The 23,364-nt window shown below is 44.1% G+C and overlaps 1 pseudogene across 1 annotated transcript; it reads right to left on the bottom strand.

Moving 5' to 3' along the window:
* Nucleotides 1–6,128: 6,128 nt before the first annotated feature.
* On the bottom strand, nucleotides 6,129–19,911 carry LOC117255901 (protein NLRC3-like; annotated as a pseudogene). The gene is made up of 8 exons (XR_013490825.1): nucleotides 19,596–19,911; nucleotides 19,162–19,240; nucleotides 18,847–19,075; nucleotides 15,248–17,027; nucleotides 14,779–14,952; nucleotides 10,939–11,112; nucleotides 10,759–10,805; nucleotides 6,129–7,913 (listed from the first exon to the last, which is right to left on the bottom strand). The product of XR_013490825.1 is annotated as a protein NLRC3-like (transcript).
* Between the last annotated feature and the right edge of the window lie 3,453 nt (nucleotides 19,912–23,364).

Here is a 23,364-nt window from a genome sequence, read left to right as displayed (position 1 = left end):
GGTGTATTATAGGAGGCGTATTATAGGTGGTGTATTATTGGAGGTGTATTATAGGTGGTGTATTATAGGAGGTGTTTTATAGAGGGTGTATTATAGAAAGCGTATTCTTGGAGGTGTATTATAGGAGGTGTTTTATAGAGGGTGTATTATAGGAGGCGTATTATAGGTGGTGTATTATTGGAGGTGTATTATAGGTGGTGTATTATAGGAGGTGTATTATAGGAGGTGTATTATAGGAGGCGTATTATTGGAGGTGTATTATAGGAGGTGTTTTATAGAGGGTGTATTATAGGAGGCGTATTATAGGTGGTGTATTATTGGAGGTGTATTATAGGTGGTGTATTATAGGAGGTGTTTTATAGAGGGTGTATTATAGGAGGCGTATTATAGAAGGTGTTTTATAGAGGGTGTATTATAGGAGGCGTATTATAGGAGGCGTATTATAGGTGGTGTATTATTGGAGGTGTATTATAGGTGGTGTATTATAGGAGGTGTTTTATAGAGGGTGTATTATAGAAGGCGTATTCTTGGAGGTGTATTATAGGAGGTGTTTTATAGAGGGTGTATTATAGGAGGCGTATTATAGGTGGTGTATTATTGGAGGTGTATTATAGGTGGTGTATTATAGGAGGTGTTTTATAGAGGGTGTATTATAGAAAGCGTATTCTTGGAGGTGTATTATAGGAGGTGTTTTATAGAGGGTGTATTATAGGAGGCGTATTATAGGTGGTGTATTATTGGAGGTGTATTATAGGTGGTGTATTATAGGAGGTGTATTATAGGAGGCGTATTATTGGAGGTGTATTATAGGAGGTGTTTTATAGAGGGTGTATTATAGGAGGCGTATTATAGGTGGTGTATTATTGGAGGTGTATTATAGGTGGTGTATTATAGGAGGTGTTTTATAGAGGGTGTATTATAGAAGGCGTATTCTTGGAGGTGTATTATAGGAGGTGTTTTATAGAGGGTGTATTATAGGAGGCGTATTATAGGTGGTGTATTATTGGAGGTGTATTATAGGTGGTGTATTATAGGAGGTGTATTATAGAAGGCGTATTCTTGGAGGTGTATTATAGGAGGTGTTTTATAGAGGGTGTATTATAGGAGGCGTATTATAGGTGGTGTATTATTGGAGGTGTATTATAGGAGGTGTATTATAGGAGGTGTATTATAGGAGGCGTATTATTGGAGGTGTATTATAGGAGGTGTTTTATAGAGGGTGTATTATAGGAAGCGTATTATAGGTGGTGTATTATTGGAGGTGTATTATAGGTGGTGTATTATAGGAGGTGTATTATAGGAGGTGTATTATAGAAGGCGTATTATTGGAGGTGTATTATAGGTGGTGTATTATAGGAGGCGTATTATTGGAGGTGTATTATAGGAGGTGTTTTATAGAGGGTGTATTATAGGAAGCGTATTATAGGTGGTGTATTATTGGAGGTGTATTATAGGTGGTGTATTATAAGTGGTGTATTATAGAAGGCGTATTATAGGAGTTGTATTATAGGAGGCGTATTATAGGAGGTGTATTATAGAAGGCGTATTATAGGAGGTGTATTATAGGAGGTCCCCCGGAACACTAGGCTTATGTCAGCCTCACTAGGGGCTGGTCCAAAACAAGCCTGAGCCAGCCCTAACTATAAGCTCTATCAAGAATGAAAGTCTTCAGTCTAGTCCTAAATGTTGAGACGGTGTCTGTCTCCCGGACTAAAACACAGTACACCTCAAACCAAATCAAAAAGTCTGCTGATGATACATCAGTCCTGGGCCTCATCAGCAACGAGGATGAGTCAGAGCACAGCAAAGAGGTGGAGCAGCTGACAACTTGGTGCAAATCCTCAATCCTCACCCTCATGACTAACAAAACAAGAGGGATGATTATTGATTTCAGGAGGACTACACCAGACCAGCATCCTCTTGGATCATCTCTGGTTCCGTTGTGGAGAAAGTTAAGTGCACCAAGTTCTTAGGATACCATCTGGCAGATGATTTGACCTCCAACACCACCACAGTGGTCGTCAAAGAGGGCCAACAGCGCCTCCATCTCCCCCACAGACTGAAAAAGGCAGATCTCCCCAGCCCAGCCATGACTGTCTTCTCCCGAGGCACCGTAGAGTGTCCTGACATACTCTATTACTTCCTGGTATGGGAACTGCAAAGCAGAGAACAGCAGAGAAGATCACTGGCGCGCTGCTGTCATCTCTGTTGGACATCTACAGCCAGAGGTGCATCTGCAGAGCAGACAGAGTAGTGAAGGACTCCTCTCATCCCTCCCATCCCAGTTTCTCCTCTCTCCTGCCGTCATGGAGACGGTTCAGGTGCATCTGCTGCAGGACAAAACACCTGAGGAGCAGTTTCTATCCTCCAGAGATCAGACTGTTGAACTGTAGCACACATGAGCTCGCCTCGTCTTTTGACTGCACTTCATCATCCTTTTCTAGTTTAGATTGATTTATTTTACTGCACTGAGAACTTTTAATTTTGCAGTTTTTAGAAGTGAAAGAGTATTTGGTTTTTATGTTTCATCATAATAATAAAATGAATTTGAATCTGACGTCAAAAGGTCGAAGTCCAAGTAAAGTCACTGCTGTTAAAGTCCAAGTTGAGTTCCAAGTCTTTTTTAATTTTGCCAAGTCAAGTTTAAAGTCTTTAGATCTGTGACTTGAGTTCACACCCTTGAGACGAGGCAACAAAAAAAAAGGAGCAATCAAAAGCAAGATGGCGGGTTGAGCTGTCGCAGTCACCACTGAACACACACACTACTGTCATCAGAGACAACAGTAAATTAGTACACACTTGGTTTTAATGTTGAATTTAGCTATTTGTTTATTTTATTTTTTGTGTGCAGATTTCTCTCTGAGTGAGAAGAGAGAGAGGTCAGGAGTTTCCACTGTGAGCTAAATGAAAATGTAACTGCAGCAGCATGGCGCCCCCCTCAGGACACACTGTGCAGTACAGCTGATATGGTCATCAGTCAGATGGTTTCAAAGTTTTAACAAATATTTGTGACACAGCTTCAGGTCAGATTGGATGGACAGTTGTTTGTGGAGTTATGTGGCACCATCAGCAGGAACTGTCTAATACTTTGGTTTATGAAAGGAGGCGTCTGTTGTGTTTGCAGTGAGGAGCACAGAGCGGCTGCACACTGACTGCAGTCCAAATGATTTCATTCTGCTCTGGATTCTGGCAGCGGGACAGAGGAGCACAGGGTGAACGCTGATTTTCACAGATTCAGATGAGGTGAGAAAATCTCCTCCAGTAAACAGCTGATGATGATGATGATGATGATGATGATGATGAAGCAGAGAGGTGACAGAGGGTATCTCTGCTGACTGATTATCACCACTCACATTCCTCCACTCTTTATTTTTACCCCTGTGTGTGTGTGTGTGTGTGTGTGTGTGTTTAGTGTTAAGGAGGTGGTCTGCAGTTGTATCACAGTTACCCCAAAAACCAAACAACTGGTTTCAATGTCACTTTTGTTATCATGTCACTGCTGACTTGAAATACACCGTCACATCAGCGGACTCATTTTTGTTATTGCAATAGGCACGTTACAAAGCAGTGAACTTTTTACCTCAGCAGCTGGAAATATTCTCGTCACTTAGATTCTGTCAGGAGGAAAGATGACAAGAACTCTGCAGCTGCAGGTCGTCTGACCAAAACTCGTCCAACTGAACCTCCGATCTGAAACACCTCGGCTACTACGACTGACAACACAACAACACAGGGCTCCAGGAAATACACCCCACCAAAGGTGAGCCCTCCTCGGCAGCAAAGGTCGGCTGTAGCTCTGCACTGGCTAAACAACCCAAACTGGGTTTTACTGGTGGACAGCTGCAGACACAGCGAAGTGATGAAGCTGGCGGTTGGATGTGTGCTGGATGAAATGTTGCTCCATGAGTCATCTGTCAGAAAGATCTCTGGGAAATACTGCTCACAGGTAACTGAAGACCTCCAGGTAAATAGGAGCTACCTAACCGCAGCAGTGATCACCCTGACATCCACACAGACACACACCTGGATTTTGGGGAGAAAAACAATTAGGGAGTAATAAGTAATGTTACTTTTGAAAAGAGTAATGAGTAATATATTACAGTTTAAAGTAAGGAGCCCAACACTGCCTACACGTCAGAACACTCTGGGTTCCCTCCTGCGTCAGTTTTGGACGTTCAGGGACGGCGTGTCAGTTTACACCTGTGACACACCTCATGGATTTTTAAAAACACATTTTCACAGGAAATGTTGAGTTTCTGCTCGTCACATGCTCAGACTGTTTCAAATTAAACTCATGATGTGAGTGAACACTTTGTTTTGAGGTTTGTTTCCTTCAGTTTAGGCAACAAAAGCACTGCATTGACTTCCAGCCGGGAGCCCGCTGTTCGTTTCCTTTATGCCAAACCATGATGCTTTTTTTCTGACCGACCTAAAAACAAAGTGTTTTACCAACAGTCAAAGTTGCATCTAACGAGCAGAAGCTGTACATTTACTGTGAAAACACAAGTGTATTTCAAAAAGTTGTGGACTTTCCACGTCCACATATGGTGTCCAAGGTACCCTGGGTGTGTTGGTTGTTGACACTCTGGGACGCCGTGTTAACTTCAGCCTGTGAGAGCTTTCAGCTGAAGTGACGCAGCTCTTTATTTCTCTGTTTTCAGTGCGAGCAGAGAAATGTGACGCTGGGTGGTTTGTGAATGCCAGCTGATAGCAGGGCTGCAGGATGACTGACCTGATACAGAGAGTCAGCAGAGTGAGAAGCTGCTGGACATTTGGTGGATGAATCGCCTCCAACAGAAGCTTTTACAGAAATATTTCATCGTCTGTTCCTGACTTTTTGTGTGATATTTGAAAATGTTCTAATTAAACGTGGAGTTTTTCTGCAACGCTATGTCGAGCAGGGATCAGCACGCCAGGAGCCCCGCCTCTGTCTGCCGCCCGGTACATAAAACCCCCGCAAGCTCCCCCCTGGGTCTGGCTCCATGAGGGGGCTCCGGTGTCCCCATACTGGGTCAGGTGCTGACATCCTGAAAAGTCTGAGTCTTCAAGGTCTCTGAATCGCTCTTAGTCTACTTTGCCTTGGGAGACCCTACCAGGGGCTATTAGCCCAGGACAACACAGCTTCCAGGTTCACAGGGATACCCAAACCCCTCCACCACGTTAAGGTGGCGATTCTTGTAGGAGGTCCGTTGTGGTGAAGAGGGAGCTGAGCTGGAAGGCGAGGCTTTCAACTTCCTGCTCCATCTACGTCCCAAACCTCACCTATGGTTATGAGCTCTGGGTAGTGACCGAAATGAGTTTCCTCTGTAGGGTGTCTGGGCTCAGCCTTAGAGATAGGGGGAGGAGTCAGACATCTGGAGGGAGCTCGGAGTAGAGCCGCTGCTCCTTCATGTTGAGGTGGTTCAGTATCTGATCAGGATCCTCCTGGTCCAGCTGGTAGGAGGCCCCGGGGCAGACCCAGAACACACTGGAGGGATTATAGATCTCATCTGGTCTGGGAACACCTCGGGGTCCTCCAGGAGGAGCTGCACGAGGATACTGGACGAGGTGTGGCATGAAGTTATTCAAAAAATGAATTCATCTTGTATTTGTCTGAGACACGTTGTTGTTCAGTTTAAGACTGGACACTGACTCCACTGGTCCAGAGCTCGGTCGGCTAAGATTAACAGTGATACTGATCCTACGTGTGGCAGGTGTAAACAGTCTTTAGCCACGTCATGTCACATGATCTGGTCGTATCCAAAACTACCATTTTTAACTTTTGTTGCAAATATGGAGGCTGAAAATTTGTAATGTCTGTCCTTTATTTTTGGTTATTGTCTGTTGGATTTCCTTTGGCTGGTCTGTCTTTCTCTGTTTGTTCTTGCTGGTTCTGTTTGTTTGTTGATGCTCTGCGCATCGTTATTGAATTATCAATATAAATACCTTGTTGAAAAAAACCCACTCACTCTGATTGGTTACTGGTGTTGAGCAGCTGGAGGCGTCTCAGTTTGTCCTCTGTGTTCTTGCCTTTTACTTTTTGAACTTGTCTCATTCAGACTCTGATTCAAACACAGCCAGGTTTAAAATAAAACTGAAGCCACTGTGCAGAGAGTTTTTATTTTTAATTATATCACCTTTTAAATTACTTAGATGGTAAAAGGTTTGCTTGCAGTAAAATTAAGTGACACGAGTTATAAAAACAAGATTTAAAATACAGAAATAACTTTGAAAGTTCAGGTGAAGTGGATATGAGGCTTCAGCAGTCTGAGACAAATCACATGGGGAACAAGACAAAGTGTTTTTAGTACAAAGTTTCCTCAGTGTGTTAAATGACTGAACTTTGGAAGATACTCATTTTATTTGTCTGACTCTGACTGCTGTTTCTTTTTTACACAGAAAGACCAAATACTGCGCTTCTATAGAAATGGTGTTCGCTTCAGGTCGGTTCACATTAGAACAGTTATGTCTCCATTTCCACAGTGTAAAGTTGTGGATGGTCCCAACAGAAGCGTTCCTTAGCGTCCCCATGTTTGGTCCCCCCTCTGTTGGGGTACCTAGCACACAGATCTGGTACTAAAAGGTGGAGCTAGAAACCCTGCAGTCTGATTGGTCAGTAGAGGACGCTCACTCTGGTTTTATGTAACCTCTGTTCATACATCAGTAAACTACAACTATAAAATGAAAGAGAAAAAAATAACTTCATTCACTGGGCCGACTGCCGGCAACTTTTAAGGTGGAACGTTAACTTGTAATGTTACTCAATGCATGAGTTGATGACGTGAATCCATCAGCACACCTTAAATTTCACTGTGACAGCTCTGAGCACAACATACACTTCAGTGTGACTAGATCTTTAAATGTTTATAAAATGCACCTACATCACCGTCCGGTCCGGAGTTATAGTAATTCATGATGGACCGAAAACATGATAATGTCACAGTGAAGTTGACCTTTGACCTTTTGGATATAAAATGTCGCTTTTAGATATTAGTGTGAAATTTTGTCACATGAATTCTTGAGTTGTGGCCAAAAATGTTCTGTGATGTTCTGATGTTTGACCACAAGTGGACGTTTGTGCCAAATTTGAGGAAATTCCCTCAAGGCCTTCTTGAGATTCCAAGTTCACAAGAATGAGATGAACGCAAGGTCACAACAACCTTGGCCTTTGACCACTAATTTTTCATCAGTTCATGCTTTAGTCCAAGTGGACGTTTGTGCCAAATTTGGGGAGAGATGTCCTTGTGATACTGCCTTCCCAAGGACGAGACAACAACCTGAAAACATAACACCTACAGCCTTAGGTGTCGCTGGCACAGAGGCATAAAAATATAGTGTCCTCATGTATGTATTCTGTGCGCATGATTATTTCCTGTCTCTGTCCCAGAAGACGGATCCCTCCTCTGTTACACAGGAGGAGACTCCACCTCCTACAGTGAACAAAAACACACAGAGGGATCGTCCCAGTCGACTCCAAAACCACAGCCGGGATACAGAGGCTCAGTGAAGGTGGTGTTGATGGTGTGGAGGTGGATCAATGTGCCAGAAGAGACTTTGTAGAAGGACAGAGTGCCAGCAGGACAGTCCACATACACTGCGACCCTACCAGAGAGACAGGGGGAGGGGGAGGGGTGTGGAGTAGGAAGGTCTGTTCTTTGTGTGATCGTTCCCTCCAAACCAGCAGTCTGAATTTAACCCTTTCTTCCGGATTCTTCTGTAACTCACTGATACGTACGCAACTCCTCTCCACTCCACCTCCCAGTAACAGCGACCAGTCAGACCAGTTCTGCACAGCAGCTGAGCCCAGTGCTCGAATCTCTCTGGATGATCAGGATAAGGCTGCTTCTCCGTCACCAGTGTCACCGTCCTGTTGTTGTCGGACAGTTTGAGGTGTGTGTTTACTGTGTTCATGTCCACTGTGAGTTCACAGGCATCTGATGGAGAGAACAAGACACAAAGCAGCAGCAGTTCATCATCTCACACACCTGACAGGTTTATTTGTTGCTTTATTAGCAAACTTCACAATGACTCATCTTATTGGATCTTTCAAACTGAGAAACTGAATGCAGACACACAAGCTGCTGGTTCAAACTACAATGAACAAAGATTTGATATAAAATAGGGCCGGGCGATGTGACGACGATATAGCGATATATTTTCAAGCAAAATATAAATTTAGAAACCGTTTATATCAATATAGGGTCAAGTTGTGTTACGTGACGCATACCAGCATGCATCTCTCCGCACAGCTCCGCCCACTCACTCACTCACAAGTTCTCCATCAACACTTTTTAGAGCCGCAGCCTGACGTGCACCTCCCCAGAAATAAAGCCTCCACACACTGTGTGTGATTTATTCTGGCTGAAATATGAGCAGAGGAAATCTCTGCTAGCTGCTAGGCTAATTTATACAATGTAAATGCCATAGGCTTGTGCTAATAACGTTAGCATGTTGTATTTGTTTGGAAAACGTGTTTAGTATAAGACAGTTGTTTTGTCAGTGAACCTTGTGAGTTGTAATGGAGCTGAATTATGTGCCGTTACCTTTGTTAAATGTTGCTGTTGTCCCTGGTTTTATATGAGAAGAGGAAAAGATTGCTAACCGCTAAGCTAATTTATACAATGTAAAATGCCATAGGCTTGTGCTAATAACGTTAGCATGTTGTATTTGTGGGGAAAATGTGTCCAGATAAAGTGTGTGTTTAGTGTGTGTTTTGAATCAACCAAACTTTACAGCACTTCACAGAAATCCTGCCGCTGACTAGTGTTCTGGAGGTGTAACTGTCGTGCAGCTGTATATTTTCAAACAGTCTTTGACAGTAGGTGTTTCTGTGGTGATGTGGAGAATTCAAGGATGAGGCCGATCACTGAGTTCTTTCTTAATGCACGTTCATTACGAGCTCAGATCAACATGGCTACATGCAGAAGCTTATGTGATGGAGTGAACAGAGAGAGACACAGTATATATACTAGGATGGTAGCACGTGTGCTGTTACCTAATTGGTGCTTTGCCAAATTTAACTTGGCCTTGGTCCAACTAAAATGAGTCTAACTTGTCCCTCTAGCTCTTCTGACACCATGACAGATGTCATGTATCCACTGGTCAGTCAAGATGTAAAAATACATACTAACAGTCTTTGTATTTTATTTTGATCACAGTCTGTTTTAATAAAACTGCTTGTGACATTTAAAATGTGGCTTTGACTTACAACTGGAGATCGTGTATCGCCAGTCAGCCTGTAAACACCGACGTATGATTTTTTGTCCTATCGCCCAGCACTAATGTAATGTACTTTTGTTTTTGCTCCCATTTTTCACAGGTTTAAGATTTCAGACTTTTTAATGCGTTAAAAAGATTCATTTTACTCGAATTTCTGTCACAAACTTGTTCATTTCTGTGTCAGTGAGCACTTCTCCTTTTCCAAGACAATCCATGCACCTGACAGATGTGGCTGACTGAGCAGCATCAGTACCACACAGGTGTGTGTTGGGATGGTCACAATAAAAGGACACTGTGAAATGTGACATTTGATGACATCACAGTGACACAGACAGAGCATGTTGCTGACTGCAGGAACGTCCGGCGGAGCCGTTTCCTGTGACCTGAATGTTCATTTTACTTCCATAAGACGTCTCCATTGTTGTTTCTGTGAATTTGGCAATACATCCAACCGACCTCACAACCGCAGACCACATGTAACCACACCTGCTCAGGACCTCCAGCGTCTCCACCTGCAAGATCGTCTGAGAGCAGCCACCCAAACAGGTGATGCCGGAATCGGTTCGCACAACTGAAAAATGTATGTACAAATGGTCACAAACCGTTTCAGGGAAGAACATCTGCACACTCCTCGTCCTCACCAGGGTCCTGACCTGACAGCAGCTCATCGTAGTACCTGACTGTAGTGGGCAGGTCCTCACCTTCGATGGCACCTGGCAGTCTAGAGTGTGCATGGTGTCGTGTAGGCGAGCAGGGTTATGATACGGTCTGACATAAACTACAGACAACAAACTTTGGTATATTTTACTGATGAGCAGTTTGAATGCAAAGAGACGCTGTGACGACATCCTGAGAGCCATCATCATCATGCCATCTATCTGCCACCATGACCTCATGTTGCAGCATGATGATGATGCACGGCCCCGTGTTGCAGGAAGGTGAAAACATCTAGTTGCTGCACGACCTGCAGACTCACCAGACGTCACCCACTGAGCGTGTTTGGGATGCTCTGGATTGGCATGGATGACAGTGTGTTCCCCTTCCTGCTGATATCCTGCAGCTTCACGCAGCCGCTGTAGAGGAGCGGGCCAACAATCAACATCCTGATCAACTCTGTGAAGGAGACGTGTCGCACTGCAGGAGGCAAATAGTGTCGCACCAGATCAAACTGATTCTTTGAGGCATCTGTGATCAAAGAATTCATTTCTGCAACGCTCGTCATGTGAAATCCTACTAAATGTCTTCTTAAAGATCATACGTTGCATTTCACAGTGTCCTTTTATAGTGACCATCACAACACACACCTGTGTAGTGCTGATGCTGCTCAATCAACCACACCTGTCAGGTGCATGGATTATCTTAGAAAAGGAGAATTGCTCACTTTAACAGATTTGTGACCAAAGTTCGAGAGGAAAATATCCACTGAGTGCATAAAACAATCTTCTACTTAAGTCTGTTAAAAAATGGGAGCAAAAACAAAAGTGTTGCGTTTAAATTTTTGTTTAGTGAACTTGAAGATGTGCTGCCGTGCTTCATGAATCAAAGTGAACACACACTCACACTTCCTCAGACCAGGTTTCAGCCACTGCTCTCCACAATGTTCCAACCTGGAGGAGTCAAAATGAACCTTCAGAGGCTTCTTCATATTGATCATGATGAGTTACTAAAGCCAAAGATATACTTAACCTCAACATAAAAGAGACGGCCTCAAAGTATTTAGCTCTTGTTGTCTGCTCGTACCTGAGAGTGTCCAGTCTCCAGTGTGGATCCTTCAGTCCATCCATCAGCAGCTTCACTCCTGAGTCTCCTGGATGGTTGTAGCTCAGGTCCAGCTCTCTCAGATGGGAGGGGTTGGATCTCAGAGCTGAGGCCAGAGAGGTACAGCCTTCCTCTGTGATCAGACAGCCTGACAAACTGGAGGCACACACACACACACACACACACACACACACACACATACACACACACACACACATATATAATTCCATTTATTTTAATCTATAATCATTAATAATAATATATAATATATATTTATACAGCACCTTTTATACATGAAATGCAGCGAAAAATGTTTTACAATACAGACATTATAAGCACTGAGTGCTGCACATGAAAATAGACATAATGAACATCAAACAGAAAAACAAGGCCATCCAATATGAAAGGACATTTAAAACTGTTTAAAACGTGGATTAATCCACACAGAGTTGTAAAACTATAAATCATAACACCAAATAAGATTTTAAAAGAGTTGCAGCAGCCTGAAGCATAAACAGAAAGTAAAAGCGTAAAAAGAAGGAGTGTTAGAGGAGAGTCAGAGCGAGTTAAACACTAAAGTAAACAGATGAAAATATTCAGCAAGCAGCTTCTCTGATGTCATTAGTTAATTAGTGATGTAGCTCAGTCCCAGCCCATGTAGGGCTTTGTATACAAGGGGGAGGAGCTTAAATCCAACTGTAAATGTAACAGAAGTCAGAGCAGAGCAGCTCAGACTGACTGAAACTAGCAAGACAAAAGCCTCAAATGTTGTGGCCTAAATTCTGCCCGAGCAAAGAAAGACCCTAAAAATAGACCAAAGTCTTATTGAAGGACAGAAGGCATGTTTACATAGAAAGCTGGAGCAGATGGGGAACACCACATACAGCTGTGGGGTGGGTAGATTTGGGACGTTGGCCAAAGAACAGAAGGAACCATCAGTTCAGTCCAGGTCCAGGAGGCAACAGGAAATCAAAAGACTTGTTAAGAAAGAGGACAGCTGAGAAAACAGCGAAGGAAGGAGCAGAATGTCTGACAAAGCTACATAAGAAGAAAGAACAGGTGAGGACAGGCTTTTACAGAGACCCTGACAAGTTCATCAAACGCCTCTTCATCAAGACGATTCTTAGATTAAAGCCTTGTTGAGTCCGGTTCAGTTTGTTACACATTTGAAAGGTTATTTTTCTGTCCATTGTCTAAAGATTTGGATGGTTGTGTCACCCCTTTGTTGAGGTAGCTGGCGTACCAATCTGACATTAAAAGGTGGGGCTGGAATCAATGTAGACCATCGATTGGTCAATACAGAATCGTCACACTTGCTTGACAAGAACCTAATGCAGAAACCCGCCATTTAAAATATCCCATCAGCTGCAATGATAAATGGACTTGAATTTGTATTGCACCCTTCTAATTTTTCGACCACTAATGGTGCCTTTACACTACATGCCTCATTCAGCCATTTTCTCACATTCATATACTGGTGGCCGAGGCTACCATAGCAGGTGCCACCTGCTTCTCAGTTAAACTTTCACATGGTACAGACATCAGGAGGAATTTGGAGTTCAGTATCTTTGTCTTTGACATACGGACTGGAAGAGCCAGGAATCAAACTGCTGATCTGCTGATCAATTTGTGGACTATCTGCTCTACCTCTCGAGCCACAAGCAGCCAGAAACATGTCTGTACAGGTTACATACAAGTTCTAGGGTACTTTACCACAATGCGGTTTATGGGGACTTCAGGAGCACCTGAGGACCTAATCCAACAACCAGAGGCATGAGTCAATCACCGTTCACAGGGTCTCCTACATAGAACAAGGTGGAAAACAGCCCCAATGCCATTGCATACAGACATTATAAAAACAGTCCTGGTGTCCTGAAATGCTAATGGAATCTAATAAATGTGGCATGGGGAAAAGGAATCAAGCCTAATGCATGGGGACAGGCGGCAGGTGCAACAAATTTGTCTGCACATCAGTACAGACAGTAGGGATAAGATCATCTGGCACCAGATACAAACAAGTGGTTTTTGTGCCTAAACCTAACCAGACCTTAACCACAGGGCATCATGATGATTTCGGAACAACGGGACAATGAGTTTAATATGGTCGGAACAATGGGCTGTCGGAAAAATGGGCAGACCCGTTTTATTTGTGAATAGAAGATTACAGGTTAGGGTAGTACGATGCAGTTTTTTTGAGTGAAGTGGTGAGCGAGTGGAGCGGGATAAAATTTATGATGGAGCGGAGCGGAGCGAAGAATGCGCAGAACCAAGCGGAGCGGACGAGCGGCGCAAAGTGACAGGTCTGCGAGCGAGGAACGGAAATTTTCACCCGCTCCGCTCTGCTCACATGCTCTGATAGGAAGACAATCAAAGCACTCGCCAATGCTGCGGAAAGGAGTAGTCACTGGCTGTGGCTGAAAAAAGGGATACTGTCTGAATTGTCAAGTAAACATCTACACACACCCAGGCCAAAGAAATAATGATCACCCCCCCCCCACCTCAGTACCCCACCATCATTGACAAACAGTGGAAACAGTGGACAGTTTTAAATACCTGGGCGTAACTCTGCACAATAAACTCAATTTTGATCAGCACACCAGAGACATACAAAAAAGGAGCCAACAAAGACTGTCAGCTATCCGAAAACTCAAAGGACTCTATGTCGCCCCGCATCTACTGCTACTTCTGTACCAAAGCATCATCCAACCAATCTGTCTGTACTGTTCCACATGTTTCTTCACCATGCTTTCTGTCACCAATCGGGCCAAACTGACACGCATCACAAACACCGCTTCCAAAATCATTGGTCTTCCCACACCCAACCTCACAGAGTTAAATAACAGGGCTATTACACGCTTTGCAAAATCAATAGAACGGGACACCACACACCCACTCAACCAATACCTCATGCCATTACCCTCAGGGCGCAGGTACCGAACTTTCAAATTCAGGAAAGCTCGACTTGGGAAGAGCCAGATCCCAGCAGCCATAGCTGCACTGAACAAAAGATCTCGTTGACTAAAAGTGTCCACCCCTGTAAATGACCATGTAATGTTTCTGTGATGTTTTGTGATATCCGTGATCGATCTCTGTAAATGTACAGTTAGTGGAAACAAATTTCCCTCTGGGATGAATAAAGTAAGTCTAGTCTAGTCTAGTCTAGGTCTGATCAGCCTGCGGTCAACCTGCCTTCTGTCTTGGAAGAAAATGCCAAAATACCCAGAGATGCTGAGAAACACAGCTGAAGATGTGTCTCAATGGTAGCAACATCATCTCATGGTCACTCAAGGCAGTCGACAGGAAGTGTAACATCAAGTCAAACAAATCACTGGAGCTAAATGTTGCATTATTTATTTTGAAAACAGCTGCCTGCTGCTGCTGCTGAGAAAACATTGATGAGAATGGTGAGACTCAATCAAAAACTAAAGTTGTGGGTTATAAGAACAAAATGAGCTGAAAGACGTTTCAACGATCCCTACAGATGAGCCATAGTTCAAGGTCATGTGATATTTCTTTGTTGGTTGGTCAGTTTGAGCAACACCTTCCATATTACACACAACCATTTTATCCACGTTTAAATGTCAAAGTATTGATAAAGCAGCTTTAGTGACTGCTGACTGTATCCTTTGCTGCAAAATTATACTAAATTATGAAATTACTTCTCAGTCAGTCCCAGAAAATATCTCTGCAAAATTGGAACGAGAGTGTTTTTGAGTAGAATCTTACATCCTACAGTTAAGTACATTACATACACATCAACCTGACGAATGTCAATTCAAACATCACGTAACATTTAAATAGTTTAAGAGGATGAATCTTTACCTGAGAGTTTCCAGTTGACAGTGAGGACTTTTCAGTCCAGCAGAGAGCAGCTTCACTCCTGAATCCTGCAGGTTGTTGTTACTCAGGTCCAGCTCTCTGAGACGAGAGGACGGGGAGCTGAGGACTGAGGACAGAGCTTCACAGCTTCTCTGGGACAGGTTACAGCCATTCAGCCTGAAGGAGAGTTAGTTAGAAAGACAAACACTGTTTCTGTCATCGACGATGTAAAACACATCACATTTTCATGATTACATTTATTGAGTCGATGAATCAATCTGTTTTATTTCATAGCTGCATTAATTTGTGAAGGTACAATGGACCTGATTAGACATTTTAAAGATTTTTCAATTAATAATTTGATCAATTTGTTGACCAAATCCTGTGGCTATCAGTTGACTACCACGTTTACAGCTGGAAACAGCCCTACACATGATATACAGTCAGTATCTGCAGTTATCTGAGTACTTACAGAGCTTTGTTGGAGGCTCTGACCACTGGCAGCAGCCCTAGAAGAGCGTCCTCTGAGGCAGAATATTTCTTCAGGTCAAACACGTCCAGATCTTTTTCTGAGGACAATAAGACAAAGCACAGAGCTTTGCACTGAACAAGACACAGTTCAGCTGTGGAGTGACATCCCATTGCCATGTGGAAATAGATCTCTGACACAAGAGAATAATCATTCAGTTCATTCAGACATTGGAACAGACTGATGCTTTTCTCTGTAGACAGATCCTCACTGATCTTCTTCTTGATGTACTTGATTGTTTTGTGATTGGTTCGTGAGCTTCTTTTCTTTTTCCATAGGAGGGTCTTATTGGTCTGCAGTGAGAGACCCAGGAGGAAGCGGAGGAACAGGTCCAGGTGTCCATTTGGACTCTGTAAGGCCTTGTCCACAGCACTCTTGTAGAAACGTGTTGATTTTCCTCCGAACATTTCAGACCACCAGGATACTGGTTTTTCTTCTTCCATCAGGTTGACTCCAGAGTTGATGAAGGTCAGATGGACATGAAGAGCAGCCAGAAACTCCTGAACACTCAGATGGACGAAGCAGAACACCTTGTCCTGGTACAGTCCTCTCTCCTCTTTAAAGATCTGTGTGAACACTCCTGAGTACACTGAGGCTGCTCTGATATCGATGCCACACTCTGTCAGGTCTGATTCATAGAAGATCAGGTTGCCTTTCTGCAGCTTATCAAAAGCCAGTTTTCCCAGAGACTCAGTCATTTCCCTGCTCCTTTTATTCCAGTGATGATCTGTCTCAGCTCCTCCATCATACTTGATGTTCTTCACTTTGGTCTGAACCACCAGGAAGTGGATGTACATCTCAGTCAGGGTCTTGGGCAGCTCTCCTTCCTCTCTGCTCTTCATCACATCCTCCAGAACTGTAGCAGTGATCCAGCAGAAGACTGGGATGTGGCACATGATGTGGAGGCTTCGTGATGTCTTGATGTGGGAGATGATTCTGCTGGCCTGCTCCTCATCTCTGAATCTCTTCCTGAAGTACTCCTCCTTCTGTGGGTCAGTGAACCCTCTGACCTCTGTCACCATGTCAACACAGTCAGGAGGGATCTGATTGGCTGCTGCAGGTCGTGTGGTTATCCAGAGGCGAGCAGAGGGAAGCAGTTTCCCCCTGATGAGGTTTGTCAGCAGCACATCCACTGAGGTGGACTCTGTAACATCAGTCAGGATCTCATTGTTGTGGAAGTCCAGAGGAAGTCGACACTCATCCAGACCGTCAAAGATGAACACAACCTGGAACTCTTCAAACCTGCAGATTCCTGCTTCTTTGGTTTCAGTAAAGAAGTGATGAACAAGTTCCACCAAGCTGTACTTTTTCTCTTTCAGCACATTCAGCTCTCTGAAAGTGAATGGAAATGTGAACTGTATGTCCTGGTTGGCTTTGTCTTCAGCCCAGTCCAGAGTGAACTTCTGTGTTAAGACTGTTTTCCCAATGCCAGCCACTCCCTTTGTCATCACTGTTCTGATTGGTTTGTCTCTTCCAGGTGAGACTTTAAAGACGTCTTCTTGTCTGATGGTTGTTTCTGGTCTGTGTGGTTTCCTGGATGCTGTTTCAATCTGTCTGACCTCATGTTCATCACTGACCTCTGTGGTCCCTCCCTCTGTGATGTAGAGCTCTGTGCAGATCTGATTGGTCGGGTTTCCTGCTTTAGCGATCCCCTCAAACACACACTGGAACTTCTTCTGCAGGTTGGACTTGAGCTGACGCTGACAAACTGCAGCGGGAGTTCCTGAAGGAAACACAACAACTCAGTGAGAGGATATCAGTGTTAGTATGAGAAACGTTGTACAACCACAATTCCAAAAAAGATTCAAGAAGTTTACTGTCATGTGCATGGTAAAAACAGTCTCCCTTCACACAAATAATAACATTTAAATATAAGTTGAGTGGAGCCACAGTGGGTGCCATAAAATGTTGGGACACTTTGTAAAGCATAAATAAAAACAGAATCCAATGATGTGCAAATTCTTTTTGACCATTAGTCAACTGAATCCACTCCAAAGATATTTAATGTTCAAACTGATGAACTTTATTGTTCTTGTAAATCGACACTCATTCTGAATTTGATGCTGCAGCAGGTTCTAGTAAAGTTTGAACAGGAACAAGTTGTTGAATGCTCAAAACAGCTGTTTGGAACAATCAGCAGGTAGACAGGTGAACTGTTAACAGATTAAAGTATCATGACTGGGTACAAAGGGGCATCATCAAAAGGCTCAGTCGTGTGAAAAAAAATGTGTAGGCAAACAGTCCAACGGTTTAAGAACGTTTCTCAACTCACAGCTAAAAAGAAATCTCTGCACAAAAAGGACAAAGCTGAAAACCAACACTGAATGTCCGTGACCTTTGACCCCTCACACTGCTCTGCATTACAAACCAACATGATGAGCTCAGGAACACTTTGGGAAACCACTGTCAGTAAACACATCGCTGCAACTACCAATGACAGTTCAGACTCTACCAGGCTCCGCCCACTTCTGAGCCCGAGCTCATGTGAGACGGACTCTGACCAGCAAATGGACGTCCTGTCCTCTGGGACCATCCAGATTGTTACCAGCGTCTGTGATGGATGGAGGTGCATCATGGGTAACTTCCTGCCTGTGATGGATGGAGGTGCATCATGGGTAACTTCCTGCCTGTGATGGGTGGCGGTGCATCATGGGTAACTTCCTGTCTGTGATGGGTGGAGGTGCATCATGGGTAACTTCCTGTCTGTGATGGATGGAGGTGCATCATGGGTAACTTCCTGTCTGTGATGGGTGGAGGTGCATCATGGGTAACTTCCTGTCTGTGATGGATGGAGGTGCATCATGTGTAACTTCCTGTCTGTGATGGGTGGAGGTGCATCATGGGTAACTTCCTGTCTGTGATGGGTGGAGGTGCATCATGGGTAACTTCCTGTCTGTGATGGGTGGAGGTGCATCATGGGTAACTTCCTGTCTGTGATGGGATGGAGAGGTGCATCATGGGTAACTTCCTGTCTGTGATGGGATGGAGAGGTGCATCATGGGTAACTTCCTGTCTGTGAAGGCTCCATGAATGCTGAAAGGTCCATCCAGGTTTTGGAGCAACATATGCTGCCATCCAGACGCCGTCTCTTTCAGGGACGTCCCGTCTTCTTCCAGCGAGACATCGAGACATGTTGTGACGTGTTCCAACAGCGTGTCTCCGTAGTGACAGAGTGCAGGTACCAGACTGACCTGCCTGCAGTCCACACCTGTCTCCCACTGGACATGTGTGGGACATGATGAAGCGTCGACCCCGGAGAGGTGCATCATGGGACTGTTGAGACACTGAAGTCAGATGAACTTCAACAGTTAGTGTCCTCAGTTCCCAAACACTGACTGAGGTGATGATGTCACACAGTGACAGGAAACAGGATCCTGTCACAGCTTTATTACAACCTGCTGCAGATTTACAGAGAACAATAAAGTTTATCAGTTTGAACATTAAATATCTGATTTTTAACTTTATTTACTTGAAAATAGGTCAAACATGTTTTTATTGATATTTTACTCAGCGTTGGGTTCGTATGTGAGAAATCCTCTTACTGCTCTGCAGACGGTCGGCCAGCTCCTCCTGCTTCATTCTCCTCAGGAAGTGCAGTGTGATCTTCAGAAATGCCTCTCTGTTGCTCCTCATCTGCTCTTCCTCTTCATCATCCACCACCTCCTCATCCTCCTTTTGTCTCCCTGAGAACTCAAAGTAATCTGGACTCAGAACCTTCTGGAACTTCTTCAGCTCGTCCTCCACTAAGGTGTCGATGTTTTCCCTGAGACACTGTAAAAAGGAAGAAAACAACATTTTAAACTTTTTCTGACTTCGTGTGAAGCTGAAGTTAAAGTCGCTGCTGGGCGTTTACACACCTTAAATATGGAGCTCATGTCTGTCTGCTGGACAGACTGACCACCGCCTCCGGGAACCTCTGAGCTTTGCTGCTGAACTCTGTGGATAACAACAGAGGGTGTGACATGTCAAAATATTAACGGACACAAACAAAAACTTGATTGTGGTGACATTTTAAGGTTGACGGTTGATTTTAACAGTTGCCACTGAGAGACAATTTGAAAAACTGGCGACTTATTCTTGGCCTTTAGTTTCTAGAAGTGGCGGCAGGAGCTGGCACGCCCGCTGACGGGCTGATGAACGCCGCCATTCACAAGATTAATGCCGCTGACTGGGAGATCCTGCTAAAAAAATTTTCAACCGCGACCAGCTCCAGCTGTTCCACTTTTCATATTTTGACACGACAAACGACACGTTTATCAGTTTGCACGGCTGCTTTCTGTTGTTGACTCACTGAGTCTCTGAAGGAAGTTGTCCTTTAAACCGTGAAGGTGGATCCATGGACACACAGCTGGGCTCAGGTCCAGGAGAGTCTGGTCTCTGCCGCTGATCTGGGCTTCAACACACACACACACACACACACACACACTGTCAGAGCTCACACGTTCATCATCACACCTGACATTGCCGCCAGTTTCAGACACAGTCTCGTCCTCTTCCTCTATTTCCTGACACTTAGCTTTGTCGCTGTCGCTGCATTCCTGAGCTGAACGCCGCCTGAAGTCCAGTTCAGACCAAACGATCAGCGAGGAGATGAAACCGTTTTATAACGTTACAGAACAAAGTGTTAGCGGTGTGAACTGGCCGGTCTGAGCTCAACTCAAGCCGGCTGATGGTGTCACGTGACACTCAGCTGGTCCTGAGTCCAACAAACCCTCGGACTTTCATCCGGGAGCATGCTGTTCACTTCCTGTTTGAACGCACAGCCAAACCATGAGGATTTTTTCTAAATTTAACCACGTGCTGTTGTTGGCGTCACAGCGCTGGTTGCAGCATCTGAGAACATAAACCACAGATGCAAGATGAAACCTCGCATGTGATATGTAGACGTGACAGTGCACTGACAAAGCAGCGATATGTGACGACCTGGGACGAGAAGGTGTTGTTTGGACCGTATGATCCTCGTGTCCGTCAACATTTTGTTTAGATTATTTTTTTCAAAATGAAGGAATACTTCGCACATCTATACTCAAACAGGCGCGCAGGAGAAGGATGAGAAGAATAAAACCAGTAGAAAAGACTCCAGCACTCCGTCTAACTTGCAAAAACAACGATTTTAAAGCTGCTGCAACGTTTCAGTGACTAGACCAAGGTGGGTGGTGAGCGCCATCTAGTGGACTGACAGCAGAACTACATCAGCTGAGCTGCAGCCTCAACATGGGATATCATACGGCCACATGACGTTAGGCCTGACGAAGGTCTAGTCACCAAAATGTTGCGGAAGATGATTATTTTTGGAGGTCAGACAGTGTGCGGGAGACGTTTCTACTAGATTATGTTGTTGTCATGTTGCAGGGTGTCTATTTGGATTTGTTTATTGTTTACTATCTGGTTCACTCTGTTTTGCCATTTGAAGTTTATATGATGTTTATTAATGCGTCTGGCTTTTTGACCTGGTGAAAAAAACAACCTAAACTGTGTCTGAAGTTATTTGTTTTGATCTGAATGTGGATCAGAGTGTTTCTGTCTGTTGTAAAGGAGTGGAGCGTGTGGACTGTTGTTACAGTGAAGACACCAAAACAAGAACCAGAATCTTTCGGCCCGACCTTCAAAACTAAACTCGAACTGAACTGCGACGCACAAAGGACATTTCCCATGAGAAACCTGTGGCTCACAGTGACTCAGAGCTGACTGAGCAGCTGTGGTCACAACATGTTGGAGCTGCAGATCAGCTGATGTAGTTCTGCTGTCAGTCCACTAGATGGAGCTCATTACCCGCAGCATCTCCACAGAGCTGAGGAGCAGATCAGAGCAGCAACACACTAAACTGCACTGCTCCTCTATTCTCATTTTTACGGTAACCTACGCTCTTGTTGCCATGACTATCTCAAAAACAAACAAACAAACAGCTGTTACAATAAACAAGCTATCACGCTGACTGTTAGCAGCACACAGACACCAAGTATTTATTTACTACATATAATATAAATATATAAAAAATACTAATAAATCTTATTGTAGCGTAATAAGTTCAATCGTAATAAAACAAACAGAATTCAGACGAACAGATTGAAAACTTGATTAGATCAAACAGACGATGACAGTTTCCTGTGGGGACAGAATGTACAGTCAGTAAAGGTGATAAACCACTTCATATTTGATCCCAATACTCAGCAACATGTTTAAAATCTAAATAATATTGTATCGAGTTTTGTTTATGGGAAGACACATTATTTTTAACAGATTAATTTATATGAAATAAATCTGATTTATAAAATATTTTGATCTGCTTCCTCTTTTTTAACTTCTAAACTCGTCCTGTGTCAGAAAACAGCCTCAATTCACAACTTCCAGCTGTTAAAAAATGTGTTCAAAGCCTCTCAAATCTAAAACTAACAGTTGGTGCTGAGAACATCTCTGCTGACATGATCATCTGTGCTTTGCAATGTGTTCTCTATGAGAATGGTGGACCTTTAAAGATTTACATCAACGTCAGATCTCTACCAGAACATATTTTAAAAGAAGGAGACGCACGTTCTTGCTCCTCCAGGAGGTATTCAGTGTGTTCACTCCGGTGTCACTGACACATTACAAACTACACACAGGCCCAAACATTAACTGAAGAGGCAACAATTAAATCGTAGGCAACTGGACTTTGATTTTGTCTAGAAGACGTTTCGCCTCTTATCCAAGCGGCTTCATCAGTTCTCAACGCATCAGTCTGACTAGTCCTCACTAGTCTGACAAACAGTGGAGTAAGACTCAGGTTTTTAACCTCTGTCCAAAATCTTGGACAGAGAGGACAGATGGTTCGAAAGAGGGGTGAAAGAATCCATCTACGTTAAAATAGAGAAACCGTCTCTAAACAGGGGAGGTGGCCTGAGACACCACCTATCTCCCATTTACAATGCGGCCCTTGCTGCTGTATCTAAGAGATTGAACAACAAAGACTGCCCGAAACTAACCTCATGTGGCTCAAAGAAACACAACGACAGTCGTTCACTGGTAGCCACACATCATGCCTAACGACTGTTGCTCACCAGTGGCCCCACCCACTCCTAACGACCGTCGTTCACTAGTGTGACTCACCTGACCCAAACAATGGTCCAGTGAAACTCCACTAACGAAGTATTGTCTTATGAGGGTGGTGGGTGTACACCTCCACAGAGGTTAAAAACCTGAGTCTTACTCCACTGTTTGTCAGACTAGTGAGGACTAGTCAGACTGATGCGCTGAGAACTGATGAAGCCGCTTGGATAAGAGGCGAAACGTCTTCTAGACAAAATCAAAGTCCAGTTGCCTACGATTTAATTGTTGCCAGAATGGAATTGACCTGGATAAATGAGAATATCCACAGAATTAACTGAAGAGATGTCAGAGCAGGGGGGTCGCCCATGGGCCAGCGCCTCCAGCAGTTGGGGGTTCAGTGTCTTGCTCAGGGTCTCCTCGGCAGCGACCAGTCCACGCTCCAGACTTGAACCGACGACCCTCCAAGACCCCGTGGACTGAACTACTGCTGAAAATTAAGTCAGGTATAAAAGGAGTGAGCTACGTCACAGGGACTCCCGTCTCACTTCCTGGTTTCCAAAAAGGTGTGGATGCTGCTCAGGTGTTGGACACATTTATATTTGATGAGTCATTGATAATATTTCTATCAGCTGTGTCTCAACCATAACAGGTCGACTCTACAACATCGAACCCAACAAAGATTTGGTTTAAAAGTGGTCAGTGTGAAGAGAACTCGAAGCCAACTGCTGTGAAATGATTAAACATCAAGCTCTGCGTCAGCTCCGTCAGACCTGCATCATCAAGAGCACACTGTGGGAGCTGCTCCTTCACAGCTGCACAGCCTGCAGTCAGAGCAGCTGCGCCTCCACTCTCATCTTTACGGTAACCACCGCCCTCGTGTCCATTATTTACTCACAGTGACGACACAGCGGCGCGTGTCAGCCTGACTCAACTGAACCAACTCACTGCAGCTGTTAATTTAAACTGATGCAAAGTTTATTTGAGTGGCAGCGACAGTGTTGATATTTGACACTGTGATTCATCACTGCAGCTCA

Source organism: Epinephelus lanceolatus, chromosome 3, assembly GCF_041903045.1.
Source record: "Epinephelus lanceolatus isolate andai-2023 chromosome 3, ASM4190304v1, whole genome shotgun sequence".
In the NCBI taxonomy this organism is placed as follows: domain Eukaryota; kingdom Metazoa; phylum Chordata; class Actinopteri; order Perciformes; family Serranidae; genus Epinephelus; species Epinephelus lanceolatus.
This window is presented reverse-complemented; position numbering and strand designations above follow the sequence as displayed.